This window comes from Bidens hawaiensis, unplaced genomic scaffold (assembly GCF_021521415.1).
Source record: "Bidens hawaiensis isolate Kalapana, Puna unplaced genomic scaffold, B.hawaiensis_p1.1 tig00036873_1, whole genome shotgun sequence".
NCBI lineage: Eukaryota > Viridiplantae > Streptophyta > Magnoliopsida > Asterales > Asteraceae > Bidens > Bidens hawaiensis.
In genome coordinates, this window is record NW_027496447.1 from 71,859 (window position 1) to 81,240 (window position 9,382).

Consider the following 9,382-nt stretch of genomic DNA (forward strand, 5'->3'; position numbering starts at 1 on the left):
ATCGGGTAAATGGGTTTATGTTACCGGGTAATCGGGTCGGGTAACCGGGTATATTAGAAATCCCAAACCCGTCCCAAACCCGCGAAAAATTTCAAAACTAATCCCAAACCCGTCCCAAACCCTAATGGTTCGGGTATTACCCGTCCCATTTAAGGCGGGTTTCGGGTTTTCCCATCGGGTTCGGGTTTCATTGCCATCCCTAGTTGTGAGTGTAAATTATAGGGTGGAGAGAAAAATGTAGTGATTTTCTGTAAATTTGGGGAACATTGTTTGCCCATATTTATTTTTTAATATTTATTGGATTGGTTGTGAGTAGAGGAGAGAGAAAACTGTAATGATAAAGGTGTAAAAAAATAATATTTAATTGAATAGGAGAGAGAAATGTAGTGTTTTTTAATGTAATTATATATATAGAGATAAGGAATGTGATGATAATGCTCTTATTTGTTACGTCTGTGTCACGTCAGTTTTATCTCTTTATTCTTCTTCACCCTTCAACTAGAGGTATGGATCATTCTCGCCATTATTCATTTTCTATTTTTTCTTTTTATTTAATATAAATTATATATTTAAAAGGGTTGAGTTATTCTAAAAAGTGTAACAAAAATAAGAATGATGAGAAACAATAATTAATTGTCACGTGTCAAGTGTTGACCAAAAAAAAGAATGACATAAAGGGGAAAACACATATTTTCTCTAGTCGCATGAAAGTCACATGTCAATCCCCCCACTATTTTAAAACGTTTATAATCTTTTCGCACGACAATTTTTTTTAAAGTTCACCATTATAACAATCGGTTTTTAATCTTTAATATGAGTATGACTTTATTTTATAAAAATAAAAAAATATATATATCATTGTGTCTTATGTTCATCATTTTGTCTCTCTATTTATAATTGTGTCTTTATGTTCATCATTGTGTTTTCTTTTTCAAAGTGAGAAAATCTGAAAATTGTAACAGTGAAATAAGACCGTTGTGTAATTCTACTATATAAATACAATGATAAAATAACAACATTATCTAATGCATAAAACACAATGATGAATGCAATATTACACAATAACATAAAACGTAAAACACAATGATGAATATATATTGCACAATGATCTGAAACGTAAAACATAATGGTAAATACATAATACACAATGACCTGAATATAAGACACAATGAACATAAGGTTGGAGGTCGGCGGAAAACTGAAGGTTGGAGGCGGTGTTCACCAGAATCTGCCATACACGTGAAGAGTATCCGTCACCCACCCCTTCCACCATAAGGTGGGGTGTTTAGATGTGAATTGGACTTATGTTGTGACAGTAGGTCAATGGTTAACCTCGAAAGAAAAACAAAGACACAAAATATAGTATAGTATAGTATTGCATAGCATAGCATAGCACAGCACAACATAGTATAATATGGTATGGTATATATTTTCATAATGTAAATAGGAGAACTACGATGACTAGGTACACGCTATAAGTCGTCTTCAAACCAAAATCAACCCAAACAATCTTATGCTTGCCTTCTCGTTAATCGGCAACTACGGATTTTTCCTCGCTTCTGGATACATACAACAGATGGCTCTCAATCGATCTTCATGTAGCCCCCTGTCTTCTCCTCATAGCGATCTCCAATACCAATTGTTGAACTTATTTGCTTAAGTGAATCAAGAGACCAAACATGATATTTGCATAACGTTACACGACTCTTTTTATTAATAATAAACGAGAATAGAGTACCGCTAAATCGAAAATAACTTATGGGTTTATATGACACCCAATATTTTATCCTACTTAAATTAGGAAACAATTAATTATAAATATAAATAAACAAAAGAAAAACCAATATTAAATTAAAGGATAATGATGATTGTTTATTTAGTATTATCTTGATTTCCTTCAAGCCACCTTATGAGATCTTACCGAACCATATTTATACCTTTTTGTATTAATCATTTGAGTCCTCGGAGTTAGTATTGTATCAGTTTTACATAAATGATCATAGTGTATTAATCATACGTCAGTTGTTAGGCTATGCGTAGTGGAGGGGCTACAAAATGAGGCGTTTTGCGCCATGTGGCCCCCAGTTAGCAAAAAGTGGGTTTTTGTTTAGGAGTGTAGTGGTGTTGTAGCCCAATACACAAACACACACACACACATATATATATATATATATTCACATAGTATTATAATAAGAATATAACGTCAGTGGAATCGGGCGACAAACCCACCCTCTCGCCCCAAAAATCGCCTTGGAGGGGGGGGGGGCGTTGTAGCCCCTTCTCGCCAGAAATTGCACTTTTTCCCCGCCCACTACTCAAAGCCTTAAATGACAACTCATGTATTGCATTGAAAAGGATCCATAAATGTTTGTTGTGAAGAAGTTGTAAATATAAGGAGCCATGCAGATAATAAATGGCATTTAGGCCACAGTGGATTGTACTCACGAATTGACCAAAGTATATTATGAGTCGCATGAGGCCAAGTGTTCTGGTTTTAGTTTGGACATCAACCACATGGCATGCAGCTAAGGTAGGCACCAAACATCACAACACCACCAAGAAAACAGAGCACCATTCGACGCCCACGCCAAAGCAATGGTGTTCGCCTCACCCCATATCACCATCGTTACATATTTTGAAAGGCTTTTATTGGTCTAACCATCACCATGATTAACTAACCCCCCTCGATTACACTTGTTTTTTTATTTTTTGTTGGTTAGTTAAAGCTTCCTGCTTGCGTGGTAATGACGTGACACTTTAACTAACCAAATCATAACACATAGTCTGAGTAATAATAATAATAATGAAATGAGTTTGTAACGAATATAGGCAATTTCAGTACATACCCAATTAAATCATGTTTTCTCAGGTACTTGTTGAGTAATACCTGTTAGTTTGTATAAAGTAGACGGTTATGATTTCCAAATATGTTATTTATTCTTTATTTTAATGCAACTTATTACTAAAGAAAAATAGAAATAAAATACTAAAAATTACAACTCTGTTACCCAATGACAAAGACAAATAAAAATAAAAAGAAACAATTACTTTGGGTTAACGAGTATGCGTGTTTCAAGCAATTGAGTTGAGCATACGAGCTTTTAGAAAAACTAGTCTCATACTCGAACACATGTCGCTTTACCCATTTCAAATATTTTGGGTTTCAGGTTTGCGTGTCCGGTTTGGATTCGTGTGTCATCCCTGTGTATGTCATCCCTATTAATGATATAGTTTTGACTTTTGAGAGGAAAATAAAATGGGATAGACGTTTTATATCAAAAAAGTGGGAGTGTTTATATGTTGTTCGAATTATTTATTTGAGATTGATTTTATATTATACTCTTATCGAGAACAATAAAAAACACATAATTGATTGCACAATTTGCAGACATTAATTTCATTTAGGTTCGACTTACAAGAATGATTGAATGAAAGGGCAGCAACTATTTCAATTTTCAAAACAGAATGAAATTATATAGGTATCTAATTAGGGTGAGATAATTTTACAAGTTATCTAATTATCTTCTAAACTAGGTTAATTGCATGTTGAAGAATTATAAAGTAATCTTTTGAGATAAAATCTTGTTGAAGTTACATATAAGTTACGTAAGCTACTAATAACTAAAATGTATTTGAAGTCAAATATCTCACAGAAGTTACTGAATTTAATATATTTAACAGGTTATATTTAACAATATAAATACACATGGGTGAAAAATGATGAATGGCAACCAATTATTTATTAGGTATAAATAATAGCATATAACATATTCATTAATCGTTACTATTCAATCACTGACATTGAAAATTAAAGATTTTAAAGTATTTCACCTTATCATATCAATAAATATGAACATTGAATCATTTCAGACATGGCCACTCTTAATGAGTACATCACAGTTGCAGAATCTGTCTTTGCGATTGTTTTTGGAAAGCGACGATCAGTGGCGAAGCTTAAATGAAATGTGGGAAAACTCAAAATTTTTGGATAAAAAAGGATAAATTTACCGTGCGTGTGGATTTTTTTTGGACAAAACGATAAATTACATCTAAATGTCAACCATGGGGCTTAAACGCTGACTACATGGTAAGGCAACACAATATCTGTAGGCCTCACACCCTTTGGTTGCTTATGTGGCATTTATGTGCATTATTATTAATCTACCCTCACTCCCCGTACATGGAAATGCTCGTGAAACGATTTTAACTTAACGATAACATTATAGATGTTAAAAAGGGCAATTTCGACCTATTAAGATTTTGGTTGCGTTTTACCTTAATAAAAGGAAGCGGGTGTAATGGTTTGAACGGTTTACAATTGTCGAAAGTCTATTTTTAATGTGTACATTACGACATCTTAAATAATTATTTGAAGATTTAGATCATTATTACTTTAATAATAGTGGTTTTAACTAACACATTATAAAAGAGGGACTAAATCCGAACTCATACGGTCATTTAGTCGCGTTTTCACTTCAAAACTGTTTTAATAAGTTACTCAACCCGTCTAACTACAATTTTAATAAACATTGATGAGATAATAAAGGAACAAAATGAGTAGTCTTATGGGCCTAATCGGCAGCCCAAACTGAGACTGGCCTGTAACAAACCGATAACAATGTAAGCTGTGTCAATTTGGTCTAGCATTTAATGTTTTTCTGCTTTTGCAAATGATCTCCATACAAATTAATTTTATCAACTTTTATGTATATTGTTAGCATTGGAACTTTAATAAGTTGATATAAGCCCAAAGAGTCAAGACGGAAATGGTTTCGTTCATTTGGGTCAAGTCCCGTATCGATAATCAACACACAAATTAAACGAATAATTCTCGTTTATATTAATCAGAAAATCTAACTCAAAAAACTGATTACAAACTATCAAACCCTAACTCAGTTTGACTCTTGATGAACCCTAACTCGGTTACATCTCGTGTGTATCTCTAGATGAACCCTAACTCGGTTGCATCTCACACCACACCACCTATAATGCCTAACCATGACATGTTTATATAGACTAATCTAACTTGCTAGACAAGACATTACCTATTATAATCACAATACGGTTAGGAAATATAACGTAATTAGGAAACATAACCAACTATGACCGACTTGTCATTATTGGCCCCTCAAGTTCACCGACTTGTGAATTGAGTCCGAAATTACTTCCTACACTGGGCGCCCAACAGATCGACAAAAGGGACAGTCTAGTCTACGGTTAAACATTTTCCATGGAGTCGGCTTTGGTCTTGTTCATACGGGTTCGGTCCGGTCTATGACATGTGACTGTGCGTAATACAAGTCAATTAGAATTGGGCCCAAATTCAATCAAACTAGGGATGGCAATGAAACCCGAACCCGATGGGAAACCCGAAACCCGACATAAATAGGACGGGTAATACCCGGCCCATTAGGGTTTGGGACGGGTTTGGGATTTCTAATATACCCAATTACCCGATAACATAAATCCATTTACCCGATTATATACCCGATGTACTTGATATAGCTTATTGTATTATATATATATACTATATTCCAAATATATTATTTGTTGAAACTTGTTTATGTTAATTACTTGAGATATTTTATTTTTATGGTAACCATCTTTGTAATCGATTAGTTATATTTTGTCAAAACCCGATAGGAAACCCGAAACCCGACGGGTAATTACCCGATTAAAACCCGACAGGTTTGGGATGGACTTTAATAACCGGGTATGGGTTTGGGAAAACCTAAACCCGACCCATTGCCATCCCTAAATCAAACAGGTGCCTTCCAATCAAACTCAGCGACATAGAATTGTCTCGGCTTTTATTGTAACTGGATAACGCTACAATGATCATTAGAAGTCTTGTAGCAAAATTAGAATAACTATAACTAAACAAAAGAAATAACACAAACATATTCATATAGTGAGAATTCTTGCAGAACTAGTCACTATATATTCTCAGAAAAAGATACAGTTTTCCTAAATCCTCAAGTGAATAAACTAAAGCCACAATTTCGAATCTCAATTCGTATAATTTTATATAATAACCGTAACACCTTAGTCAAATCACATATTGATTGTAGACTAGAAAGATGGTAGGTTTATAAGAAACGTCTTGTCTGAAATACCATATTTGTGGGAGCATGACATGACCGCATACGAACTCTCCACAGGGTAACAAAAACAAAGTTACGAACTCTCAGAGCGCATAATATTAGTTGGCATGAGAGGTCAGGTGTTACAAAATCGATTAATACATGTGGATTATAGGTAATGATCATTACGGAACACCAAATTATACAGCTCACATATCATGTGCAACATGCATACTTGTTAAGCCATCATCGGTCCCGATCCAACTTGAACCGGTTTCTTTCAACACGTCTCTCGCCTTCATAACTTCCCTTACATCAACAACCTGATCCCATCTCCCGGCATCCGCTAGAGCATTCGATAATGCAACATACGCACCGGGCCTACTCTCACCGCTCAACTTAAACAACTCATTAGCAGCAATACTTGCCATCTCCACATCACCATGTAGCCTACATGCACTAAGCAATGCTGCCCAAACATCCGAATTGGGCTTTTCAGGCATCGACATTACAAACCCTAATGCTTGATTTAACCGTCCTGCTCGGCCTAATAAATCAACCATACACGCATAATGTTCCATGTGCGGTTTCATGGAGTAATCTTTCTCCATAATATTAAAGATTTCAAGTCCTTTTGACACGAGCCCGGCATGCCCACAAGCCGAAAGGGCACCAAGAAACGTGACGTGATTTGGTTTGACCCGATACACAGTTTGCATTTGATCAAACAAATCGAGTGCTTCACTCGGGTCGCCATTCTTTCCATACCCGTCAATCATCGAAGTCCAAGAAAACACGTTCTTCACAGGCATTTCATCAAACACTCTCCGCGCATCTTCAATCCTCCCACATTTCGAATACATGTCGATAACCGCACTCCCCATTTTGACATCGGTTGCAAACTCGGTCTTCGTGAGTTGACCGTGCACCTGTTGACCAACCTCAAAAGCCGACAATAACGAGCAAGCTCCAATTATACTAGCAAATGTAGACATGTTAGGCTGAAAATCCAACCTTTGCATGGTTACGTAAATCTCAATCGCCTTCTTAGCAGTTTCAACTGATTTACTATAACCTTCAATCATCGCGTTAAACACCACCACGTCTTTCAAACCCGTGTTCTCGAACACATGTTCCGCGTCTTCCACAAGCCCGTGTTTCATGTATCCCGAAATCATTGATGTCGAACAAATCACATCTTTTTCCATCATGAAATCAAACACATTTCTAGCATAATCAATCCTACCACTTTTGACATACGAATCCACCAAAGCAGTAGAAAGCACATCATCCACCACAACATAAGATTTCACAATCTGGGCATGTACCTGTTTACCAATTCGCAACGTATTCGAGGCCTTCAATATCATGGAAAACGTATACCCGTCAGGCTTGTCATGCAGAACAAGCCTCCTAACCAAGTTCAAACTCTCGGTGGGCTCGCGGTGTTTAATATACCCGGATATGATGTAATTGTAAGCGGTGAGAGTTTGTTGAGGCATTTCATCAAACACCTGGCGTGCGTAGAGCAAACAAGAGGATTTTAAGTGGAGGATCAGTAGTTTAATGAGGATGTTTGTGTTGGGTGTGAATCCGGTTTTGAGAATAAGGGTGTGGATCTTTTGGCCGTGGGAAGGGGTGTCTGAATTAATGTAGGATTGGAGGGCTAGTGAGAGTGAAGTTGAGGTCAACGGAGAGAGTTGACCATGGCTAGGATTCTGGGTAGGAATTCTCAGTAGAGATAGTTTGTTCATTTGTACAATCTTTAATGTTGTAGCGTTACCTTGTTGAACATGTTTTCAAATCCTAAAGTTGGGAGCTTTGTTGTTATCTTAATTTGTGAAGCTAACATATTGTGTAATGTATGTGAAATGTAAAAGGTTTTGACTCAGGAGAATCAAACAGCAGTGTCTACTGAGCATATGACATGTATGTTGCTAAACTAGATACGAAGTCCTTAAGCGCCTCTAAGGTGATGTTTGTTTTTGAAGACAAAAATTGTCTGCAATCTGATTTCATCTGATTTAATGTCTGCAACTGAAGATGTGGTCTGAAGGTCTACAATCTAAAAATATAATACTGTTTGTTTTATAAACCGGATATCATCTGTATAAGCTGAAAATTAGTTACCTATCATATATATTAACGTAGATAAAAGTCATTTAACGTTTGTGGACTGCTAAAATAATTGGTAGTGTTGTATGAACTATGGAAGTGAGTGGTGGTACACGATTGTGGTAGGCGGTGAACGGTGGGTGGTTGACCGTGATGGTGGCCGACAATGGGTGGTGGTGGTGATGAACGATGGTGGTGGGTGGTGGTGGACTATGGTGGTGGTGGATGGTTGTGGCGGTTGGTGGTGGCAACGGACGGTGGGTGGTGGTGGTGGATGGTGGTGGTAGTGGACGGTGGTTGTGGCCGACGGGGGTGGTGGTGGTGATGGACGGTGGTGGTATTCCAGCTTACATGTTAGTAAACCAATCAGAGAGAGAGACGTGTGGTTGGAACAACTTGTTAAGAACATAAATGGCGATTGGGGGGGGTCTCTAGTTAACATACGGTAAATATGACATGATCTAATACTAGCACCATGATAATTTTGTTAAATCAATGATTACTTGGTAGCGAAAAGCTCTCGTCTAATACATGCATCGTCTCCGAGGTGTTTTGTAAATAACAAAAGGAAGAGGGGACCTATAGAAGTTGAAAAGATTGACGAGAATTTGAATTTTGAATTTGCTGAAGAAAATAACGCGGAAAATGACGGGATATGTTACAAGTGATACGTTTGGAACTAAAATGTGTCGTGAAAACCTTATAATGTAGCTTGGATGACGTGTTAGCAAACACATCGTCGGTGACGAAATAGACGAGAGACAAAGCTGAAAACATGAATTAGAATTATTTTCTGTTAAGGGGACATTTTGGTCATTTTCAACAAATTAATTAAGTATAAAGAGTATGAGTTTGGATCAAATACAAATGAAGCTAAGGGTGTGTTTGGGATTCCTTATTTAAGGTGAAAAGAACTTTTTTGTGATAAGGTGAAAAGGTCTTGTGAGTATTTGATAGGGAGTTTTAAAAGAAGTGTTTGGATTAACATAAGTCAATAAGTTATTTTTTAAAAAGTGTTTGGTTTAACTTAATGATGTAAAATGACCAAAAAGGACACCAATTGCAACACATTTGGTTATTGATGCGATGCAACTGACAACACTTGATTGCAATGCTAATGGTAACTTCATTAACAGGAACACCAATTGCACACATTTGGTTGAAAAGATGAAGAGAGCAAGTGT

At 36.5% G+C, this 9,382-nt stretch overlaps 1 pseudogene; it reads right to left on the reverse strand.

Annotated features, from left to right (window-relative positions):
• Positions 1-6,100: 6,100 nt before the first annotated feature.
• LOC143588902 (pentatricopeptide repeat-containing protein At1g28690, mitochondrial pseudogene) lies at positions 6,101-7,965 on the reverse strand (annotated as a pseudogene).
• Positions 7,966-9,382: the final 1,417 nt, after the last annotated feature.